Below are 26,785 nucleotides of genomic sequence, written 5' to 3' on the forward strand. Positions count from 1 at the left end.
TTTCTTCACTCAACACATTTGTTTGGAGACATAGGAGGAATGCAGAACATTATAGAAACACAAACTAGGTATTGGAAGAAGAAGAAAGAAGAGCTAGAGCCTTAGAGAGAGCTATCCAAAGAAGAAATATCCAAAGAGAAAAAAGACAACTAGGGCAAGAAGCTAAGAAATAAACTCAACCCAACATCCTAGAAAATTTTAGGTTCCTCAGAAGTACGAAGGAACAAGGTGGGAAAGACCCTATCTTTGATAAGCTTACAGAGCTCAATTTTCCTATCCTAGACGTTCCAAAGCAAAAAAATAAAGACAAAGGTCGAAGCAGGCCATCTTCACTTGTTAGAGATCAAGATACTAGTACTTCGCACTCTGCCTATCAGGTGTTAGCAATACATGGGGTAACGCCCCCACTAGTTGTTAATTTTCCTCCTTATATCTCTAGAGTAATCATGGCTGCTCCATGGGCTGCGACAACAGGACCCTTAGCCTTGAATGCTTATCACCCACTTCCAACTTGATCCAGGAAGAATTTCCCTAAGTTTTCAAGTGATGGGAAAGTTACTACTAATGAGCATATTAAAGCTTTCTTTGCAGCCACTCACATTCTAGCTATTGGACATGAGGATGTAGCTGTAAGATTGTTTGTGGAAACCCTTACTGATAGAGCAACAAACTAGTTTTATCACTTAGATGATGGTTCAATTACTAATTGGGATACATTAAGAACTGCTTTTGAAGCAAGGTTTAAAATTGTAGAAGATGAACATGTCATGTTAACACAACTTACCTCTATTAAGAAGCAACCCACTATGAGCATGAGGGATTTCGTTGCCAATTTCAATAAGATCGCCAATTAGATTCTAACTACGGCTAGGCCAACTGCAAGTATTTGATGACATTCTTCATTAATGTGATGCCTCCAAATATTAATTATGATTTGAGAAGAGCACGGCCCAGTGATCTGGCTAACTCCTAGAAGAAAGCAATTGAGTGTAATGATGATTTAATTTTTGCGGGAAAATGGAAATGAGAACTTCATATTAAGGGAAGTTCTAGTAGCACTACATCATCAAAAGAGATGATACAAAAATTATCAAATGAGTTGGTGGCCATCAAGAAGCAGTTACCTAGATTTAATAACCCCTACCAATAGAATTACCAAAATTCACCTGGAAGAGGTAGTGAAGGCAAACTTCCATAGCTTATGGGACCATCACCTAGATTGCAAATTGAGGTAGCACCAAAGAAAGGAAATACGTGTGTCTTTCATTTGAGCACAGATCACGATAGTGACAACTACCCAGAAACAGCCCACATGATGCAATTATTGTTTACTAATGAATTGAACACTACAACTCCCACTTCAAAGCTTGATTCCTATCAAAATGGTGACTCTGGAAACTTATTCTTAGAATATGATTCAAATTCTGAACCCAAGGGAGAATGTTATGCAATCATTGATGGGACTTCGTACATAGTACTTACTTGAGGACAAAAATAGAAGAATCAATCCTTTAGTCATGCTAAAAGAAATGACTCCAATCCTTCGACAAGTAATGCATCTGCTGATAAAGGGACATCTGGTTCACATGTGGCTAAGGATAAGACATCTTTTGATTTTATCCAATTTTGTGAGGAACCAAAAGTTCAAATTTCCATTATTGATTATTTGAAATCACATCCTTTTGAGCTAAAAAGATTAATAGACCGGTGTAAAGGAATCACATTAGATACAAATTGTAACATAATGGTTGAGGAAGAAAATGAAACCTTAACATCTGGTATATTTAACCAAAAGGATTCCATAGTCTTAGCAACATCCCCTAGGCAAAAGCTTGAGCCCTTTTATATATCATTATATATTAATGGATGTAAACTCAGTAATTGTATCATAGATTTGGGTGCATCAAATAATGTCATGCCTTATTCCGTGGCCAAAGCTTTAGGTCTTAATCTTACTAAAGTGCATGGAAGATGCTACTCGATGGATTCCAAACAAGTCCCTTTGCTTGGACAAGTAAAAGATGCACAAGTGGCTCTAGCCTCCCATCCAAAAAATAAACTTTTATTGACTATCCTGGTAGCTGATATCTCAACAAGTTATGGACTCCTTTTAAGAAGAAGTTTTTGTTGAGACTTAGGAGGAGAAATAAAGCTAGATTGGTCTCAGGCAGTGATACCTATTGGAAATAATGAAGTTAAATTAGAACCTGAGGAAAAAGCCAAATTCACGGTCTTAAAGTTAGATGATCCAAAAGCTCAGATTCTATACCAAGAGTTTGAATTTGGTAACTACATGTTGTTTACTGAAGAAGACTCAGGAAAAAAAAAAGATGAGAATCCAAATGAGAAAGTGTCTAAAAGAAATAAAGATGTATCAGGTATTTGGACACTTTAATTTGATGGAAGTTGTCATTCTGCAGGATTAGGAGCAGGCGTGGTATTGATATCCCCAGTTGGAGAATCTGAACCCCTAACTTTTAAGCTAGATTTTGGAAATACAAATAATATAGTAGAATATGAGGCCTTATTATTGGGGATAATAACAAAAAAAGAAAGAGGAATAACAATATTGAAAGCCCAAGGTGATGCAGAATTAATTGTAAGACAAATCAAAAGCCAGTATTCAGTGAAGAACCATAAGCTGAAGAATTATAGGAATAGAGTTTGGGGTGAGATAGAGGACCTAGACTCCTTTTCTATCATAACAATGCCAAGAGAAATGAATACAAAGGCTGACTCTCTTGCAGTTTCTACCTCTCTATTGCTTCCTCACCCAGACTTTAAGGATAAGAAGTATCAGATTGAAATTATATATCAATTTGTTGTTCCAAATAACATGGAATCTTGGCAAGTTTTCAATGATGATAAAATTTTACAACTTTTCCTTGAAAATGATAAGTCTAGTTTTGAATAGGAGTCCAATGGTAATAATCATGAAAGCTCTAGTGCAGATAAAGAACAGAGCCAAAATGTGGGAATTCAATTAAAAAGTAATATTATTCCTCCTTATTTTGTAGCCTTAGAGAAGTTGTTTAGTAGACACGATGCCTATATTAAGCAGAAAAGGGCAAAAAAAGGACCTACCACTAGTGAATATGAAGGAGTGAATATTGGAGATATTCACGATCCTAAAATGATTAACGTTCAAAAGTGATGTTCTTCTGAAGAAAGAGAAGCTGCAAAAAAATTGTTTGAGGAATATAGTGATGTTTTTGCATGGAGTTATGAAGATCTGAAGAGCTATAGAGGTGGAAAAGTGAAACATCAGATTCCACTCAAACCAGATGTAGTTCCTTTTTGTAAAAAACAAAGAAATTATAATCCTAAAGTTGCAGATGCCATCTTTCAGGAAATTGACAAAATGTTGAAAGGGAGGATCATCTAACCTATTCATTATTCCACCTAGATAGCCAACATAGTACCTATCAGGAAGAAAAGTGGGGAGATAAGAATTTTTAATGACTTCCATAATTTGAACCAGGCATCTCTTAAAGATAATTTTTCTCTTCCAAACATGGATCATTTATTACAAATAGTCATAGGATCTAAGATGATGTCTATGCTTGATGGTTTCTTGGGTTATAACTAGGTTGAGGTGGAGGAAACAGATCAGCATAAAATGATGTTCACTACACCTTGGGGTACGTTTTCATATCATAGAATGCCCTTCGGGTTGATTAATGTTGGCACCCCATTTTAGAGATGTATGAGCAAAACCTTTGCTAATTTAAAAGATCGAATCATAGTTATATACTTAGATGATCTTATAGTATTTTCGAAAAGGAGAAAAGATCATATGGAAGATTTGAGGAAAGTGTTATAGAGGCGCTGAGAACATGGAATATCTCTCAACCCAAAAAAGTCAGTTTTCTATGTGACTAAAGGAAAGCTCCTTAGTCATATAGTGTCCTAGAAAGGCATTAAAATTTACCTTGAAAGAGTAGAAGCTATTCAAAGGCTAAGCCTACCTTCAAACAAAATAGCGATTAAATCTTTCTTTGGGCAGGTGAATTTCCTCAAAAGGTTTGTGCTTGATTTTGCGAAAACTACTAAACATATAGTGGACATTATGAAAGGGAATTCAAATTTCAAATGGAATGAGGTGGGAAAATGAGCTTTTCATGATATAAAAATTGCTATTGCTAATGCCTCGGTACTATGTCATCCAAATTATAAATGAGATTTTATTATTTATTGTTACGCTTCTAAGCATACATTGTCAGCAATCCTTATGCAAGAAAATGATGAAGGAATTCAAGCTCCCATATCTTTTATGAGCATACCTTTAAAGAACCATGAACTAAAATACTCACAAATTGAAAAGCATGTTTTTGCAGTGGTCAAGGTTCTTAAAAATTTTAGGTTATATATTATTTACTGACATTCAATAATCCTTGTCCCAGACACAGTAGTTAAAAGTGTATTAACACAATAGGATATAGGTTGTAATGCCAGAGGAGCTTGGATAGTGAAAATACAAGAATATGATATAGAGATTAAACCTACCAAGCTAATAATAGGGAATTCTCTATGCAGAGCAATTACAAAAAATAGAATCTCTGAAGAGTCAAAAGAATTGGCTGAGAAGTAGTTAGTGCTAGCAGTAGGACTCTATGATTCATGATTTGAAAATATCTCTTACTCTTAACATATGGTGAATGTCCAAAAGGCTTGAATGCAAAGCAAAGAAGAGACATTAAACTAGAAGTAGCTAAGTATGTGATTTAGGATGGTAAGCTTTTTAAAACGGCTATTGATGGTACCTTCCTTAGGTGTGTAGATAAACAATAGCAAGAAAATTTATTCAGGACATTTCATGATGAAGCTTGCAGAGGACACTTCTCTTCTTTAGTCACGACTTTTAAAATACTAGGGCAATGTTATTACTAGCCTGGGATGTTTGAAGATGCATATGCTTGGGTAGCAAAGTGTGAAAAGTGCAAGATGTTCTCTAGACACCCTCAATTAGTTGCTCTACCATTGAGACCTGTTATCATTGAAGGGTCGTTTCAACAATGGGGCCTTGACTTCATTGGTCCTATTACTCCTACATCTAGTGCTGGTCATCAATATATAATAACTGCAACTAACTACTTCACTAAGTGGGTGGAAGCTAAAGCTACAAAGAAGACTACTTCTGAGGTGGTATGAAAATTCATAAAAGAGAACATTTTGGTTAGGTTTGGTGTTCCTATTAAACTAGTGATGGATAATGCATCTTATTGTTCTTCAATTGAAGTTACTAATTTCTATTTTGAGTATGGGATCACCGTTGGTCATTCATCTGATTATTTCCCTCAAGGAAATGGTTAGACAGAGTCTAGCAATAAAAACTTAATTAATATTATTAAGAAGCTAGTATCAGACAATCAGAAGACCTAGAACAAAAAGATTCATGAGGCACTCTAGTAGGCAGATAGAGTGACACCCAAGAGGGCAATTGGTATATCCCCTTTTGAATTGGTTTATGGAACTGAAGCCAATCTACCTCTACCTTTGGAGTTAGCCACAAACAAAATCAGGACAGTAATTAAGGATGATGTTTATAAGGATGGTCTAGAGAAGAGGATCCTATATTTGAGCAAACTCGAAGAAGAAAGGAGAGAGATTGTAAACCACATTACACAGCACTAGATGCGAGTGAAAGAGCTTTTTGATAAAAAGATAAGACCCATAAAGTTTATGATAGGGGACATGGTGTTGCTTTGGGATAAAATAAAGGCTTCAAAAGGAATGCATAAAAAGTTTGATAATTTGTGGAAAGGCCCATTCAAGATTTATTAGGCACTCAAAAAAAATTCTTTCAAGTTGACATATGAAGATGGCAAAGTCCTACCCCTAACTTATAATGGTTAGGACCTCAAGCTCTATCAAATTACTATTTGAAACAAGTAACCCTTGTGTTGTATTATAGTTAGGATTAGTGTCTTGTGTGTGTCTTAGTTAGCCTCTTCCCTTCCCTTTCTATTTTTCTTTTCTGTGTTTTTTTTTTGTTTTGTTTTTGTGTTGCCACCTTTTATCTTCTTTTGTGAAACCAGAGATTTTGAGTTCCTTGCTTGGATATACTCTACCCAAGTCCCCAGTCAGAGCCAACTATTACCCCACTTTTCATCTTGTACCTATCTTGCAAAAATTGAAATTTAACTCGTATCATGTTTAGTCTAGTCGAGTCAGTTGGTCCTTTTCCCCTTAAGTGATGAGTATCTCTATCGGGTTTCCATCTTCTCCCTTCTCCCACACTACATAACCGGGTGGGTTTCCTTATCATCATGAGTCCTATGGGTAGCTTAAGAACTTGCTTGATGGAGATTCTTGGATTATGTTATCTCAGATGAACTTACTCGTAGCTCATTTTGATCCAGGCATAAAGAAAATTGAACTTGCAAAAAATCTAGTTTTGTCTTCTCCTTGGTAGGTTTTACCACCCTGAAGGTGAAACTCTACCGAGATTTATGGGTACAATTTGTGAACTTCAAGAAGGAGAGTAGGATTATATCATGGATTGATCATTCAAGTATTGCCATATTTTAACCATGGGAATCATTCAAAATTCATTAAGATGATCAAAATAAGATGCAACAAAAAACTCTGAAACAACTTCTCCTTAGCGGACTTCAAACCAAGAAGTTAATTTTTTGAAAAGGCCTTTGTGGAAAGGTAAAGTAAGTCAGTGGGTCCCATTTTTCACTTTCAAAGCCTCCTTCATATTTTTTGAACACTTGAATTCAAGTGATTTGGGCATAGGAGGCAAAACAAAGACAAATGCAGAAAAGTAGAGATTGCCTTCTCATCTATGGAGTTTCTACCCTCGAAAGCAATTTTCCACATCTAATAGAAAATTACTCCTGCAAGCATGGTTATTCCACAAATTGGTCATGAGGTGTTTTGGGAAAGTAATGGAAGCAAATTTTTTGCATATGTGAAACTATTTTAAATAGAATTCAGCTAGGTGGGTTTTCTTCCAAGGAGTACTCCATTTCTACTTCTCCAAAACTAGGTAAAAATGGGAAAGTAAATATGTAATTAAAGAAAGTTACCATTGGGCCAATGGAAACAATGAAAAGACAAGGAAAAATCCATTAGAATCTTCTTATTTACTAATTCAATGGATTTATCCTTAAATTCGCTCGTCTAGCGCAAATCATGAAAATCAACAGACAGATTAAGGGTTCTTATATAAGATGAACGTAACAAATTTTCAAATTACTACTTTCTCTTTTGAATGGTTATGCTATTATATTGAATAGTGCTTTCAAAAAAAAAAAAAAATTGAAGTTACAAGATTCACTCCTTGCACTATTTGCAATTGTTGAATTTCAGTTTACCTCTATATCAGACAAAATGGCAATGAGATTCACGAGTTTTCATGGACTAGGTGAATTAAGTCTACATGGTGGAATATCACAGACACTTCACTTCATTTCTTCGACATGCAAAATTTCCAAAGAAGGCTGAGGATAGAACCAATCCATCCCATAATGGAGAAACTCTAAGGAAGTGGACTAGTAGAAGCATTCGAATTTCTAGTAGCAGTACAAGTACCGAAGCTAATTGTTGAATGTATCAATCACTACAACCCAAATACTAAGCAAATCTTACTACCTGATCAAACAGTGTTACTCTCAATTGATAAACAAGAAGTAGTCAATTGTCTTTCGATTCCACAACAAGAAGAATTCTCTGAATTGACAATAGGAGGAGCTATGTCAGAATTCTCTCTGAAGAAAATGGTATGGCGAAAAGAGATTATGAGATCTTTGTTTCAACAACCAAGGGGAGCTAAGAGTAAGGTTCCTAAAACCCTTTTTGGCACTGATCTCAAACCTAAGATCATGGACATTTTGGTCCTTTTGAATTGATTAAAAGGTGAGGTAGAAGCACTTAATTTTATAGAACATTATTTCTTTTTGGTGCAAATTATTTTCTCAAATACATAGTATATTGATTGGGCGTATGAGGTAAGCAAGCATCTATCCAAAGCCCTTAGTGTAGCAAAGTTCTACAATTCATTTTACATGTCTTCCTTCTTAATATATATGTTAGGTTCCCTACAATTATGTTTGGGCCTTCCTAGAATAGAGAATTTTCTAGATGATGTAAAGAGTTATGAGTTTTACCCATGCTTACAGTTACATAATAGTTATGTGGAGTATATTAGAGTCAATGATGCATTTACAATGAAGAATTGCAAGGAACTCCAAGGATGCCTAGAGAGGAGATTCAGTCCAGAAGCGATGGCGATCAGTCAATTTGGTAGCTATTTCATTAAATTCTCATCCTTTTCATATTTACATCTCACAGCTTTCGATGGATTTCCCCTGAAGTTGCGGAGATACCCGAATGGCATGATTTTGCTCATTGAGATCATGAGACAAGAAATTCAGGTGAACGTGATGAGTGCCAATTTGAGGAGGAATGGATATGAATTTCCCATGAAAGTTGGAGCCTACAGTACTGAGTCCCGATCAGATGCTAAAAACTTGCTTGAGGCATTTGAGAACAAGTATAAGTTAGAGGAGTATGAAGTGGTGAGGCCTATGTTTGACCCAAATGGGTATGCCAGAGATGTGCTTCAAATTGGAAGTGTAATCAAGCATGCTACTATTGTAGAGGATTATTAGACAGATTGTAAAGATGAGTTGTTGAGCCGAGATCGAGCTTTTTTAAGATTTACAATGGATCAAGCAAAGACATATGACATTAACTTGGATGTGGAAGGGCTAGAAGATGATGTGCAAAATATGTATAGTAATACATATTTGACTAAACTAAGGAATACTCCTATTAGTTATGAACCTTATGTATATATAGAGGAACATTTTGATGTTATGATGGCTCATATCATCAAGAGGACTGGGAAATGGGTTGATTGGATAGGAAAAAAGGGCTAGAGTAAGAGTAAGACTACTCAATCTTCTCTAGCTGCTGCTACTCTTGCTTCTTCTTAGAGTGCCACACCTAGTCTTACAACTAAAGCTGCTCAAGGACCTACTCAATTTGTAGGAGGAGGTGATCAACCCCTAAAGAAGAACATTTCGGTAGCTCCAACTTGCCTAGGCGGCCCTCTACCAGTTATTGGAGCCCAAGCTAGTACCGAAGAAAAAATAGATGGGAGAGTTGAAGGATGGTGTTATTGCTCCAACTCCATCTCCTCACATTACTCCAACTCCATCTCCTCACATTACTCTAACTCCATCTCCTCATGTTACTCCAGTCCCATCTCCTCATGTTACTCCAATTCCATCTCCTCATCATAGCTCTGTTCCATCTGCAAGTGCTCCTCTTTTGAAGCCAATTGGTTCCCCCATTTAGATAGTAGAGATTGGGGATGAAAAGAGTAGTAGTGGTGAGTCCAATGAATCTGATCAAGCTAGGAAGAAAACTCTAGAGGAAGAGAAAGCCCCGAGTTCATTTAGGCTTCTTTTTCAAGACCCAAAGAATCCTTTTGATTTAAATAGCGTCAATGGAGTAACCAAATGTTTGGATACATGAGTATCCATTCAATATCCATGAAATAAATTCCATTTTTAAAGACATCTCATGAGGCAAAACAAAACTCTTTCCAACACTAGTTTACAATACTTTATTGTTCACATGGTCTGTCTGCTATACTTGAGTACATTAATCATAACTTTCTATCTTGAAATTTTCTTTCAAAAAAGTTTGGATTATTTGTTTTAAATTATAAATACTAAAAAATATCCATATCTGAGCCCAAAATAATCAATCCATTACACGTTATAGTCTCTGCATGTAGACCCATTTTCTCTATCATAAATCAGAAGTAAAACTAGTAACCCTTCCTTGGGAATCTAATAACTTTCTCAAAATGACACCAAATGAAACCAAACCAATTTCAAATCAGCCATATATGAGTCTATTTTTTGAATATATAAGCCATTAAATTTTCTAATTCATAAATCATTCTATAAGCAAAAACTATTGCTTGCAACTTCAGTACAAATCCTTAAAAACCAGTCTTCATTAAAATGAGCATAACTGACACATATCTAAATGAAAACTACTCAAAACAATTGGAAATCACAATGATTTATATATCTTTCCAATGATTAAAAATATAATTTCTATTTCATCCAAATATGCCTATACCAAACATATAAATTCGACTGTAGCTGGGCATCCTCAAATCTGCAAATGACCACTTTTACCAAAACTAGCATAACTTCTTCAAAACTTAACAAAATTGTTCAAAACCAAAAAGATAAAGAAAATTATTCATTCTACTCTTCAAATGTATATAAAATTCAAGGGTCCCAAGCTGTATATGGCCATACAAGACCTGGAACCAACACTAAAATAGTTAAAACCAATCAAAATGACAAGTTCTTGAGAAACCAATTGTTTCAAAATGATCTATTCTTCTTCTCATTCATCCCTCTCTATTTGGAATGACCAATAAAATGATTTTAAAGTGGTTGTGGTGGTTTACAACTTCCCAACCACCTTTTTAACCAACCCAACACATTCTTTTAACCCTTGTACATTTTTCAATGCTTCTTTAAGCACTCCCATTACAATGCAAATGTATTGAAGATATGTCACCTGATGACTTTACTCTAAACTCAATTGATCTTGGAGAATAGACACGATACAAAATTGGGCATGTGGAGATCAAGTAATGAGGTGATAGAAGAACAATTGGAAAGCCTAAAATCATCAAAAATTAAGATGAAGGCTAAGATAGAAGAATTGAATAGGTGTATCAGGCAATTGGTTGTTCCATTAGCAACCATCACTAGTGTACCTGCTACTCAAAATCCTACTATATCAGAAGTATAGACTTTTATCTCGCAGCTCTAGAAAGATAGGCATTTTGGCCAAATTAGAAAGGAATGGATTGAGAAACTCAATTTAGAAGGAATTGCTCTTATTGATCAAATTGAAAATGTTATCCTTCGATTGGAAACTGAGAAAGATAATATCATATCTAATTGCAACACTTTGGCTACAGAGAAGGAAAGATGTGATGAATGCATTTCCCTCCTGAAAATGATCATCCAAATGAAGGCAAAAGAGGCAGTTGAAGCAAAGATTTTGAAGAAAGGGACTGAGCCTCTATTCGAATGGCTTCAAAGTATGCAATTTAAGCTACAGGTGATTCAAGAAGTTGAAGGAGGACTCAAAGAAACAGGGGAAAAAGTGAAGAATACCCAAGATAGAGCATTCGAACTCATGTGAGGATTACATACTGATTCACAAACTAGTGGACAAGGGAAAGCTCTTATTGGAGTATAAGTAATGAAGAAAAAATTCTCCACATACTTTTGTAATCTATCTGGAATGACTTCAAGTAGTCAAAACAGAGTGGTAGAGTTGCAAATGCTTGGCAGATGTGTATATGTGGCTATGGAAGAATTACCAAATCAGTTAAATATTATGAAGGAATTGGCTCGAGAGCATTCAAAGTGACTCTTGAGGTTCACAAATGTACATGTACCTAGTCACGAGGAACTAGTTCCATTTATAGTTGCTACGAAGGCATATAGGGCGAAAGATGAAAAGAGAAAGAAGTACAAGTGATTCAAATGATGCTTCCTTTTCACTTTCTTTTACAATTTCTATCAATGTCATAAATTTTGTAATGTGACAAACTAGCATCTTGCCATTTCTCCTTCTTAGAAGATGAACTGATTGAGTTTCTATTGTAACAATCATCTCTTAAACCCTATATGTACGAAGTTGAATGATGAATAAAGGGTAGGCACATTTTTTAGTGTGAAATACTTCTTGTTGCAAAGATAATTGAGAGTATTTTATGTTGATCATTTTATGTTCCAATTGGTGTTAATTTAAGTTTGTATCTTTCTCTTGTGGTTTGGATTGGAATGAGGAAGAAACAAAGTTTTACTTCCCCTATTTGTTATACAAAGAATGAACGTGATAGGTATTGTTATTGTTCATTCTGAGAGAAATTTTAAGTGTTATCAATTTAGCAATTAAAATATAGATTTAAGTTCTTGTAGTTTAGCTCGTGGGAAAGTTTTGTGAATTCATAAGATGTGTGGATGCATAAAACCAAATTGATTATTAAAAACATCTTGCCTAAGTCTAGCTTGGTTATACCTCTACTATTCTCGTTGTTAAGAACACACCCCCAATTAGTTGATAAGAATAAACATAATTCACTAAAAATCTATCATAGGTAGTTATACTTGTTAATTCAGAGAAAAGCCCATTCATCCATAGATGGCTTTTCAATTGTTGTAACTAGATATTGTTTAGAACTTTGGGTATTCAAGAGTCATATAAAAAAGACCAAATCTGTTTATGAACAAATAGCCTAGAGGTTTTCCTTTAATAGATGACAAGGACATAGTATGTAGATTGAAGAAAGCATTGTATGGCTTGAAAAAAACACCTAAAACTTGGAATGCAAGGTTGGACAAGAATTTAACAAAGCTTAGATTTAGCAAAGGTATGGAAAATAGTAATCTATACTAGAAAGGAATAGATTATGGATTGCTGATTTTGGTAATATTTGTTGATGATATCATATTTGAAGGAAATGTTAATGAAAGTGAGAAGTTTGTAGAAGAAATGAAGAAGGAATTTGAAATGAGCACGGTAGGAGAAATTAAATACTTCCTAGGATTGCAGATTATGTAGGACAATGAAGGAATCTTTATTTCTCAAACTAAGAGTTTGAAAGATCTACTGAAAAGATTTGGTTTGGAAACATGTCAACTAGTTGGAACACCTATGTTAACTAGACACAAGTTATCTACAAAGGATGAGACACCTACTATTGAGCAAAAGAAGTACAGATCTATGATTGGAGGGGTGCAATATTTGACTTACACAAGGCTAGATATAGCAAATGTAGTTGGAATTATTGCAATATTTCAAGCTAATCCTAGAGAAGCACATTATGCGATAGTCAAAAGGATATTTAGATACCTTAAAGGAACACCAGAGTTCGGATTGTGGTATGACACATCTAATGATTTCACTTTATATGCTTATATTGATGTTGATTACGTAGACAGTATGGATGATAGAAAGAGCACCAGTGGTGGATCATTCTTTCTTGGAGGAAGATTGGTTTCTTGGTTAAGTAAGAAGTAGGATTGTACCTCACAAAGTACAACAAAGGAAAAATATGTTACAGCGACAAATAATTGTAATCAAGTTTCTTGGATGAAGTAGATGTTGAAGGATATAAGGATAGAATTCAGTCAACCTATTGTCATACATTGTGATAACACAAGAATAGTGAATATGTCTAAGAATCTAATCTTCCATACTAAGACTAAGCACATTTCTATTAACTATCACATGTTGAGTGATAAAGTTGTAGAAAAGGAAATTAGATTGGAGTATGTAAGCACCAAAGAGTAGATTGTAGATATTTTCACTAAGCCTCTTCTCAAAGAGACTTTTGAGTATTTACAAGGCATGCTAGGCGTTATGCCCCTTCCCACATCATAGTAGATGATGCAAGAGTGCATCAGTCCAATATAATAGAGCACTATTGTTTTTCTGGACTAAATGCTAATGCTTCCTGTATGGGGGAGTATTTGTGATGCACAGAGTCATCTAGGACTCTTGTTGGATGTTATTTTGAACAATGTCTTTAGACACTTGAGCAATTTAGAGACAGTTGTTACAGAGATTGATGGATGCTGAAACCTTTGACATTGATGTCAATGGGGGAGAAATTAAAACATGAAAAATAGTTTGTAATAGAGTATATTAGAGGGAGAGATTGCAGCATGATATAGAGCACATTGAGGTATATCAATGGGGGAGAATGATTGATGAAGAGGATTTGAAAAGAAAGGTTAAGAATCTTTTACAATTGGTATTTTTAGAACTAGATGTTTTGCATCAATTTTGCCATCAATACCAAAGGAGGAGATTGTTGGAAGCAAGAATCTTGATGATACTTCTATGGGGAGGTATTGTAGAAATATTATTAGATCATTATCATGATGATATGTTACATTCATGACTGTGTTTTTCATTGATGTCAACATAGTAGTTTGTTGTGGTATTTGATAGAAGAACAGTAGTAAAGATCAAGTTGGTATGAACAAATAGTTGAGTATTTTCACTAAGAAAGGTTAAAGGGAGATAATACTACTTGTCTAATATATGTATCTAACCTTAGAAGCATAAGATATTAAGTCTAGAAGAAGTTATGCAAGTTTTGATAAAGATTTTTATGAGATAGAGTTTACAGAAGCATGTTCCTAGTAAACTTGTTATATCTCTTGAGAAGAAAAAGTTAAAGATGTGTAGAAGACATGTTGGAGATGACATAGCTAAGCTAAGCTCATCATAATGTTACATGTATAGAAAGTTATTCAAGTTACAAGGTGAAAGATTAATGTTATCGCTAAGTGTGACATGTTCTTAATGAGGTCCTATAATAATTAATTGAGAAGGTGTAACAACTGACTCAAGAAATTGTTTTATTGATTTAGTATAAAAGAAGGATGTTTACCTTTATCATTAATGGGATGTGTGAATGATTTCAAGAAGCATGAAGGGAAGAATGTGAAGATAAGAAGAGTAGAGTGAAGGTGAAGAAAACTTAATTGTCAAGGTTTTATTGTGTGATACGAAGTTTGATATTTGGATCTGAGGTTCATGACCTAGTCTACAAGGTATAGTGATTGGTCTAGTTGATAGGATAGAGGAAAGAAGTTAAATTACAAAATAGAAAATTATTCTAAAAGGAATATTTGAAAGATCATTTGGATAGTGAGTTCAATAGTCTTTCCCTAGAAGCTATTTGGATAGTGGGTCCTTCTACCTTCCACAACTCCTACTAGGTTTGGTACAACTCCTAATAGGGTTGGAATCTCCTAAGAGGGATTCAAAGTCTACTAAAAGGGACTCATATGTACTAAATGTTGTAATATACTCCTAGCATGGTCCATCCTCTAACAAGGAATATTTATATTAGTACATCATCTTGTGGACATCATTCCCACTGGGGTTTTCTCTCTGATAAAGGGTTTCCCTAGTTAACATATCTAGTGTAATTGTGTATGTGTATCTTAGTATGGTTTTTGTTTACTTTGATTGAATGGTTAAGGTTTTTCAAGGTTGATAATTATTGAAAAATTGATTCACCCCCCACTACTCCCCCCTCGGTTATCTTGGTGGACTATTCTTTCTAACACACATATTATATGTTTAATTTCATGTTTATGATTTATAGTTTCTTAAATGTCATTGTAATAAATTCCAAGTTTGTTGAATATCATATTTTTATTTTTATTTTAGGTTTACAAATTATATGTGCACTCTACATACATTGGTCTATGTGATAGATCAACAGCCTCCTATCCCCCCGAGCAACATCCTATCCCCCCAAGCAGTAGCCTGTCCCCCCTAAGTAGTAGTAGCCTATTCCCTTGAGCATCGGCCTATTCCCCCTAAATCAGCAACCTATCCCACCTCATGACCTCTATGATTGCACTAACCAAGAGATTTAGAGACTTCATTAATCCTTGGCCAGTGGCACAGGCTCTCATGTATATAGTAGTACATGCCAGAGCATCTTACATAGACTTACATATATTTGAGATGAGATTCAAGGTGGTGATCAATATTTTGCACATACTATACAGGTTGTCCTTGATAATAAGAGATGAGAGGTCTCTTAAGGTCTTTCATTTTAGAAGGTACAGGGGTTAGTTCCCAAAGATGTACTGAAGAGGGAATGTTTCCCACATTATGTTCTAGAAAAGTTTGTGTAGGGGTATTCTCCCCTTAAGTGTACAGATTCATAAATGGTTGCACCGATAGACCCATGCTTCCTTGTTTCTCATGGTTGTTATCCAAATAATGACCAAATTCTACTCTATTTTGCATGACAACTTTATGCTAAGATTCACTTAGGGAGGGTGGTGAACTACACTGATTTACCATCGCATTTAGGATAGGGGCATGGTAGACTAGCTGATAGGATGTCGATTCATCCACCATAGACACATATGTTGATTATTGGAGAGAGAGCACCTTCTATTTCTCCTATATTAGGTTTTTTAAATGACGAGTCCATGCATAGCACCTAATTATAGGGGTGACTCAGGGAGTTGGAGAGATTTTTGTAGTTGCTAGATCTATTTTGAGAGATGAGGTTGGCCAGTATTTGATGTCTCATAATCATTCTAGATCATCGTCTGGTGCTTCATCTTCAAGAGACTTGTACAGTGTAGCACGCATCCCTTCACTAACTAGCTTAAAGGGTCTCACTAGAGTGTTGGCATGAGATACTATGACTAGTCTTGTTGAGGACCTATTATATTCATATAGATTCATATCAGAGCATCTTGGCATACCCATATTAGATGTTTGTGTTGATATATGATTGAAAAGATCATTTGAGTTAGAAAATTGTTATAGGAAGTATTTTTCAATCATTGTTTTGTCACTAATGTCAAACCTGCTATATGTTGGTAGGACAATTGCTTATATGTTTCAAGCACTATTACTTAGTTGATTGATGATGAGAATTTGATCAACAAGATGTAAAAAAAGTACCTAGAGGAAAGGTTGAGTTATGATTATGTATTGAAGTGCAAGAATCAATTAAGATAGTAATAACATAATGTATTGATGATCTACTTGGGGTTACAAAATGTTTAGCTACACTTAGAAAATTTAGATGAAAAAGGTTGAAAAAAAGTTCATTTGCTAAGCTTGACCAAGCTGATAGAAAGTGTTGAGTAAAGTTAGTGCAAGCCAAGCAAAAACTCAATTGGAGCTAAGTGAAAGTGTTTTCTAATGGATGTCGAGCAAACTAATAGGTGTTGAGAAAGTTAGTAGACGAAGAGTGATTTTTAGTATGTGCCAAGCACCAGTAAAAACTGATTGATGTTGAGTGATTTTACAGTAGATTTCGAGTAACATAGTATGTGTCGAGCATTAGTAAATTGATAATGTCAAGCTGCTACATTATGAAAAAGATCAAAGAATCACCAAATGAAATTCGATAAGTCTATTTTCTTGGAAATTTTGAATTAGGAAGAAGATAAGATTGATGAGCTGGAGGCATAGAATCTTATGCAAACCATTTTGGAGGTGAATTCAAATGGATTCTAGGAGAAGTTTCTAGAAAAGACAAGATATGGAGTAGATACATTGTATCCTACCCAATCCATTGAAAACCCTAATTTCTAAGATGGATAATGAGTGGGAAAAAGAGTTCTAATTCCATATATCAAGGGATTTCTAGTCATGAAGCAAGGTTGGTAAGAGGTCAGAGAGTTTTTGGATGTGAAAAATTGACAAGGTGAAGGAAGAAGGGTTTGCTTCATCAAGTGACCCAAGAGGAGAAGTCTATAATGGCGAGCTAAGCATGAAGGCTTACTAAAGGATGAATGATTAAATGGTGAACAAGTTGTCAAAACTACAAAGATAGGAAGCCAAGTAGAGTTGAGAATTGAATAGTGATTTGTAATCTGCAAGTAAGGTTGTAAGTTGTATCAGATCAAACTCTACTGTTACTCTCTAACAATTGTATTAGATTAGGGTAAATCCTTTGGAGAAATGCTAACTTAACAGTCATTGAAAAATCTTTTAATATGGTGGAATTCCAAGTGAATGGCCTAAAGTCCTCTAACAAAGCTCACTTTTAACATGGTGATTGAAATCCCTTAACCAGGTCACATTTAATAGTGTGTGTTGTAACCTTTAACAGGGTTGGCCTTTAATAGGGCATCACTTTAGAAGAGTGAGAAAGGAGTAGCATGTTACTAGTGGTCTTTCCCAAATTGGGTTTCCACATTAAATCATTGTGTCATGTATACTGATGGATGTGTTGTGTTTTATGCTTTACATTTATGTATGTTAGTTTAATAGTAACATATCCATTTTGGTTTGCACACAATGAATGCATGCATGGCTAAGAAAGTTTTATGGGTTTACTAAATTGTAAAAAATTTATTTGGACATCTAGACCTTGAATAACTGATTCACCCCCCCTCTCAGTAATTCTAAAGAATTCCAACAATTGGTATCAAAGCACAATTGCTTAAAAGGATTAGTTTTAAGGTACTAAAAGCATAAAGATCAAGATGTCAAAGAGAGAGGTACCCAAGCTAAATAGAGATAACTTTCTTGCATGAAAAAATTTGATGAAGCTACACCTTAGAGGACTTGGAGATTATGCACAAACTTGCAATACAACAAAACATGTTGATCTAGCAGGAGCCCTAACTGTTGAAGATTTGAAGAAGAAGAAGAAGGAGCAAAATTAGGCGATGTTGGAGATTGCCTCTGCCTTGAGCTATGCTAAGTTTGATGATATCAAGGACCTTAAAAGTGCAAAGTAGATGTGGGATTCCCTAAACACCATCTATGGAGGAGACAAAAAATTTCAAAAAGTCAAGTTAAAGAGACTCAGAGGTAAGTTTGATGACATGAGAATGGAAGAAGGTGAAAACATTTCTCAATATGTTGCTAGAATAAAAGAAGTTGTTAGTGCTATAAAAGGTGCAACTAGTAAAATAGATGATGAAATTGTGTTAAGTAAAGTATTGAGAACATTGTTGCTTGTGTATGCCATTAGAGTATCTGCAATTCAAGAGTTAAGATGTGTACTAGGAAATGATCTAACCCTTGAAGGAATAGTGGGTAGACTCATTGCATTTGAGTTATCTAATTTTGACAACTACAGACCAAAGAGTATTGAATCAACTTCAAAGCCAAATTGTTATTGAAGGATTCTGAGGAGGTAAAGCCAAACAAGAAGAAAAGAAAGATAAAGTATGCATCCAGTGATAGCAGTACAGATGAAGAAGACATTGAACAATTGGAAGCATTGTTGGCCAGAAGATTCCACAAAGGAAAAGGTAAATTCAAAGGTAAGTTGCATATCATTTGTTTTAATTGCAATGAATTTGGTCATATTGCTACAAGATGTATGCAGAAGAAGAACTTCAGAGAAGAGAATAAGTACAAAAACATAAGAGAAGATGATGAAAGAGACTACATAGATAAAGGAAAAAATTCATGCTGCATTGTTGATGAAAACAAATCTGATGAAAATGATGATGAAGTGGTATATGTTGCAATGAAGGATGAATCAAATGAGGATGAGGCTACTACACTTATTTCTTGTGTGAACAAGAATGACAAATGGATCATTGACAGTGGATGCTCACACCACATGACTGGAGACAAAAGTAAGTTCATTACCTTAACTTGTTATGATGGAAATAGTGTAAGATTTGGTAATGATGCACCATGTTTAATAAAAGGAAAAGGGTCTATTAAGCTTATAAACAAGATCTCATATGACAATTCTTATTATGTTGAAGGATTGAATTATAATTTGTTAAGCGTGTCATAATTGAACAATTTGGGGTGCAAGGTTGAGTTTGAAAACAAATTAGCCAAGATATATGATACAAATGGAAATCTGTTTGGAAAAGGTGATCAAACTAGGAGTAATCTATTCTATTTGGATATAGAAGATGTTACTTGTCTTATTGCAAAATTTGATGATGTATGGCTTTGGCACAAGAGATTATGCCATGCTAACTTTGATAATCTGATTAGTATAAGTAACATGAAAAGAGTTAGAGGTTTTCCTAAGTTGAAGAAGCCAGAAAACATAATATGCAAACAATTTCAGCTAGGCAAGATGAAAAAATACTTGAAATACTTGAAATTGTTCATACTAACTTGTGTAGACCTATTGAAGTACAAAGCTACAAAGGAGACATGTATATAATGTTGCTTGTTGATGATTACTCTAGAATGATGATTATCATGTTTTTAAAATAGAAATTAGATGCTTTTCAAATGTTTAAATGGTACTTGACAAGAGTTGAGAAAGAAATAGGTAAGAGCTTGAAGTGTTTGAGATTAGACAAAGGAGGTGAATTCACTTCACATGAATTTGAGCTGTTCTGCAATGACAAAGAAATCAAGAGACAAACATTAGCACCAAGGACTCCCCCACAAAATGGAATTGTTGAAAGAAGAAATAGATCTATAATAGACTATGCCAGAACACTAATAATGGAGAAAAATGTCGCCTTGAAATACTGGAGAAAAGTTGTAAGTGTTGCAATATGCACTTTGAACCATGTGTAAGTGAAGAAAGATACTCACGCAACACCTTTTGAACTATGGTATGGTCATCCACCTAATGTAAAATATTTTAAGGTATTTGCACGCAAATTTTATATTCTCAAAGATGTTAGAAGTGGAAAGTTTGATGCAAAGAGCGAAGAAGGTATATTCCTTGGTTACTCCACAAGATGTAAAGCTTAGAAGTGTTTAATTATTAACACTAACAAAATTGTAGAAAGTGAAAATGTGAATTTTGATGAGTTTATAGAAGAACATGAAGCTAAACCTACAAAAGAACCAGGAGATTACAAGACATTTGTATGCTTATATGAAGGAATGCCTACTGAAGCAAATGTCACAAATCATGAAGCAAATAAGCAACAAGTTTCAACAATTGCTAAGTTACATCCTATAAATGTCAAGTTGCATTCAGATGATGAGTTGCAAAATGAGAAAAATGCACAATCTAACTCTAAGATTGGCACACATGAAAGAGATGTTGAAATACTTATAGAAATACACTTAGTGATATTGAAGTTGAGAGATAGAATGCAACCACAAGAACTGAGCCTGGACTATCCAAATATGTCAAAAGACACCATCCTGTAGATCAAATCATTAGAGACAAGGATGCAAGGCCAAAGAAAAGAAATATGTTAAGAGGTGAATCATGTTTTCTAAGTATGAAGGAACCTAAGATAGTAAAAGATGTATTAGAAGATGATGATTCATACAAGGCTATGGAAGAAGAAATTTAGATATAAAAGAATAAGACTTCGAACCTAGTTCCTAAACCAGAAAATAAGAATGTGATTGGCACAAAATGGGTATTCAGGAACGAGCTAGATGAGCATGGTGAAGTAACAAGAAACAAAGCAAGACTAGTTTGCAAAGGGTATGCTCAAGAAGAAGGAATTGACTATGGTGAAACATTTGCCCCTATTGCAAGAATGGAAGGAGTAAGAATTATGCTTGCTTATGTTGCTTACAAAGGTTTCAAAGTTTACCAGATTGATGTCAAGTCTACATTTCTGAATGGAATATTAAAATCAGAGGTCTACATAGAACAACCAAAAGGATTTGTGGACAAGAACAATAAAAACATGGTATGCAAACTACACAAAGCCCAGTATGGATTAAAACAAGCATTAAGAGCATGGTATGAGAGACTTCATACTTATCTTGTTAAGATTGGATTTGAAAGGACAAATGATAACAACAATTTGTACACGAAGATAGACAAAGTAAATGGTATATTATAATCTGAGATATTTGTTGATGACATAAAATTTGGAGGACAAGATGCTTTGTCTAAAGATTTTGCAAATCAGATGAAGCAAGAGTTTGAAATGTCAATGTTTGGTGGGATCAAATTCTTTGTGAGATTACAAGTATATCAAATGAAGTATGGTGTATATATCACTCAGTCAAAATATATCAAGGAGATATTGAAGACCTTTGGACCAGAGGATTCAAAACTAGTAAGTACACCTATGGTAACAACACTCAAACTATCAAAGAATGATGAATCGGTTGAGGTCAATCAAACATTGTACAGATCCATAATTGGCAAATTGCAATATGTAGTACATAGTAAACTTGATATTGCATTAGCTATGGGGATAGCTGCTAGATTCTCTACTAATCCTAGAGAGAATCACTTGATGGCAGTAAAAAAGATAATGAGATACTTGAAAGGAATAGAAGAGTATGATTTATATTATAAGAAGAATGAGAAGTTTGAGCTAAAAGCCTATATTGATGCTAATTGGGCTAGAAATATTGATGACAGAAAGAGCACCAGTGGAGGGGCATTCTTCTTAGATAGAAGACTTGTTACATGGACAAGCAAGAAGTAGAGTTGTACTTCACAATCTATTGCTGAAGTAGAGTATGTTGTTGCCACTGTCTACTGCACAAATATTGTATAGATCAAACAGTTAGTAAAGGGAATGAAGGAAGAAATCACTAAACCAATGACACTTTATTGTGGTAATACAAGTGCTTTAAACATATCAAAGAATCCTGTCATGCATACAAAGAAAAAGCACATTGCAATAAAGTATCATTATGTAAGGGAATTGGTTCAAGACAAGGAGATGAAGATGGAATATATCAACGCAAAGGAGCAAATTGCTGATATCTTCACCAAAGCATTACCTAAGGATGCTTATGAGTATCTGAGAGGTAAATTAGGGGTGATACCCCTATCAAAGGCTATATTAAAGATAGAGGGAATATCCTTCATCAAAAAAATTGGCATTCATTTCATGCAAATTAATGCAGTGAATCTTACTTTAGCAAGTTTTCTAAACTAATTACAGAGCTAGAATTTCAAAACAGTTACAAGAAAGGTGATAGAGGGAGAAAACTGAAGAGCTTGCACAAGTTTTTGTTTGCATATATTAAGATGCCAAGTGTTAAATTACACATCTTTGGCATTGTTGTCAAAAAGGGAGAATGTTCAAGAAACTAATCAAGTGCATATTGATTAAGAGGGAGATGATCAAAGTAGAAGATCAAGTCAAAGGTAGAAAGTACATTGAATGAAAGTACAGTACAAAAGAAGTTCAATAAAGTGAAGGTACATCATTAGTAAATTGATCAGAAGACTGGAAGCAAAAAAATAAAAGAGGGAGATATTCTAATATTTTGCTAATCAATGATAAAAGAGAATCAGATAAGTGAGATTTTGTAACCTAAGAAGGAGTTGCCGATAGAGGGAGAAGTTTTATTCACAAGATTTCTTTTTGGTATTGTCTTAGTGTTTTAACCTGGGTGGTTCATCATTTGTTTGATTGGTTGATCAATTTGGTTTGCCATCAATTCCAAAAAGGGAGATTGTTGATATATGATTGAAAAGATCATTTGAGTTAGAAAATTATTGTGAGAATTGTTTTTCAATCATTATTTTGTCACTAATGTCAAACTTGCTATATGTTTGTAAGAAAATTGCTTATATGTTTCAAGCACTATTACTTAGTTGATTGATGAGGAGAATTTGATCAACAAGATGTAACAAAAGTACCTATAGGAAAGGTTGAGTTATGATTATGTATTGAAGTGCAAGAATCAGTTAAGATAGTTATAACATAATGTATTGATGATCTACTTGGGGTTAAAAAATGTTTGGCTACACTTAGAAAATTCAAATGAAAAAGGTTGAACAAAAGTTCATTTGCTAAGCTTGACCAAGTTGATAGAAAGTGCCAAGTAAAGTTAGTGCAAGCCAAGAAAAAAGTCAGTTGGAGCTGAGTGAAAGTGTTATCTAGTGGATGCCAAGCAAACTAATAGGTGTTGAGCAAGTTAGTAGATGTCAAGTGATTTTCAGTACATGTCAAGTAACACAATATGTGTCAAGCATTAGTAAATTAATAATGTTGAGCTACTGCATTATGAAAAAGATCAAAGAATCACCAAATAAAAGCTAACAAGTTTATTTTCTTGGAACTTGTGAATCGGGAAGAAGATAAGATTAATGAGCTGGAGGTACAGAATCTTATGTAAACCATTTTGGAGGTGAATTCAAATGGATTTTAGGAGAAGTTTCTAGAAAAGACAAGATATGGGGTAGATACATTGTATCCTACCTAATCCATCAAAAATCCTAATTTTTGAGATGGATAATGAGTGGGAAAAAGAGTTCTAATTCCCTATATCTAGGGATGTTTGGTCATGAAGCAAGGTTGGTAAGAGGTCAGAGAGTTTTTGGATGTGAAAAACTTACAAGGTGAAGGAAGAAGGGTTGCTTCATCAAGTGACCCAAGAGGAGAAGTCTCCAATGGCGAGCTAAGCAAGAAGGCTTACTAAAGGATGAATGCTTGAAGGGTGAACAAGCTGTCAGAACTGCAAAGATAGGAAGCCAACTAGAATTGAGGACTAAATAATGATCTATAATTTGCAAGTAAGGTTGTAAGTTGTATCAAATCAAACTCTATTATTACTCTCGTTGTATTAGATTAGGGTAAATCCTTTGGAGAAAGGTTGACTTAATAGTCATTGGGAAATCCTTTAACAAGGTGCCATTCCAAGTGAATGACCTAAAGTCCTCTAACAAGGATCACTTTTAATAGGGTGATTGAAATCCCTTAATCGGGTTACATTTAATAGTGTGTGTTGTAACCTTTAACAAGGTTGGCATTTAATAGGGCATTAGTTGAGAAGAGTGAGAAAGAAGTAGCATGCTACTGGTGGTTTTTCCCAAATTGGGTTTCCACATTAAATCATTGTGTCATGTATACTGATGGATGTGTTGTGTTTTATGCTTTACATTTTTGTATATTTGTTTAACAGTAACATATCAGTTTTGGTCTACACACAATGAATGCATGCATGGTTAAGAAATTTTTATGGGTTCCTTGAATTGTAAAAGTTTTATTTGGACATTTGGACCTTGAATAATTGATTCACCCCACCTCTTAGTTATTCTAAAGAATTCCAATAGTTTGACACCGTGTCCATAATAGTATTGGGACAAATCCTCAGCCACATTCCTCTCATCGATCAAGTAGTGGTCATGGTGGTAGTACACATCATGCTCCACCTACTGACCACTCTTTTGTTGGAAAGGGACATATACATACTAGTACAGACCCTTCATCCAGTGTAGGGCATGGTCAAAGGTCAAATGTGGGCCTTGATGATGTTGACTTTAGCTTTTTGACCACAGGATGGATGCATGTGTTGACACGTGATGATTCTACTTCTATGTCATCTCATCTAATCAGTCCACTTGGCTCGTCATTATGAGGACATGTACCAGTCACCAGTCATGCTAGCATAGATGCAGAGATGGAGCTAGATGAGGCCCAAAAATATTTGGACATATTGGTGGACACAATCGATGCTAGGAAGTATGAGTATTATCAGATGCCAACATCTACACAGGTAAATCTAGATTTTTTTTGTTCATGTTAAAATTTCAATTGTTTGAAACTAATAATTTATGCATGTTTACATGTCGTGCCTTTGTGATCATATATTTTTTAATTTTCTTTGTTGCACATGTAAGTATGTATTGTAGGGGGACATGCCTCTTTTTACCCCATCTTTGATGCAAGATCATGTACGCCATCAAGACTCATTTAGTGATGTTAGTAGTGGACAGGTGAGTTTTAACTGTTTTGAATTAAACACATGTACAAATGCATACATATGTACATATAAATTGCATGCAATTTGTAAATATAATATATGTAATTTAATAGGATTATGTACATCGATATCACTTTCTCTTGAATATATATAGGGGTCAACACACCCTAGTGAACATCTTGATAGTCAGTCTTTAGACCACATTGTGATGAGACATCACGATGATAGTCCTACACCTAACAATCTATTATTATTTTTATATAGATTATTTGATCTAGATTTTCATCCAGAGAAACATTCATACATTCTAGATAGATACATATATGTATACATGCATGCTATCTATATTTGATATTATCTTCTGAGATCTATATTATACATGTTTTTTAATTTGTTCGATGATATATATATATATATATTGTAGACTTGAGAATGATGTTTGACACATGTGTTTATGTTTAGGTTTATATTCATGTTTGATGATTGGTATACATATATACATTCTCTAGACATTTCTTTTACATGTTAGATTATGTTGGATAATGTTCTAGTATATATTTGATGAAATTGATGTATACATATGTGATTAATTTTGTTCTATGCAAGTGATATTTAGATATGATTAAATTCAACATTTGATCTAGAATTTATAGTTTACGAGTACATGTGTATGCCAGTGTTTGTTGTGAAACATGTGTTCGATTTAAGTTAAATATGTACATGTTTGATAATGTCATTTTTGTCCAAGAATTTGGACAAGTAATTTAGATAAATTTAGATATATGAGATGTAATTTATGTCCTAATATGAACAAGTATCAGGTAATTAAAGTTACACCTATATCCTAATTAGTTACAAATCACAATCTAAACTTGACAAGTTAAATGAAAGAGTACAAGTATAATATAATTAGTTACAAGTCCTAATTTCATCCCCTTAAGACAAGTGTTCAAATTTCTTCTCCTCAAGGAAAATGTCCTAATTAGTTGCATATAATTCCTAATTTCTATAATTAGTTACAAATCACAATTTAAACTTGACAAATTAAATGAAAGAGTAAAAGTTCAATATAGTAGTCACAAGTCCTAATTTCATAACCAGTGTTCGAATTTCTTCCCCTGAAGGCACATGTCCTAATTGCATATAAGTTCCTAATTTCTATAATTAGTTACAAATTATAATTTAAACTTGAAAAGTTAAATGAAAGAGTAAAAGTTCAATATAGTAGTCACAAGTCCTAATTTCATAACCAGTGTTTGAATTTCTTCCCCTCAAGGCACATGTCCTAATTAGTTGCATATAAGTTCCTAAGTTCTATAATTAGTTACAAATCACAATTTTAAGTTGAAAAGTTAAATGAAAGAGTAAAAGTTCAATATAATTAGTTCAACCAAATTTCAAATTGTTGAACCAAATTTGAAATTTCAAATAGTTCAAGAAAAATTTTAAATGATCAAGTTGTTTCACATTATAAGTTGTTTCTACCTTGTATCAAGTGGGTCAACTCGTTGTTGGATAACATTTAATATTTTCCTATGATCATCTATTGAGTCTCCATTTATGTATTCTAGGTCCTTTAACTGGATGAAGAGTTGGACCAGTGGCAATAACATGGTTACTATACTAATATACC

This window comes from Cupressus sempervirens, chromosome 5 (genome assembly GCF_028749045.1).
Source record: "Cupressus sempervirens isolate cs-2001-9-10 chromosome 5, ASM2874904v1, whole genome shotgun sequence".
In the NCBI taxonomy this organism is placed as follows: Eukaryota; Viridiplantae; Streptophyta; class Pinopsida; order Cupressales; family Cupressaceae; genus Cupressus; species Cupressus sempervirens.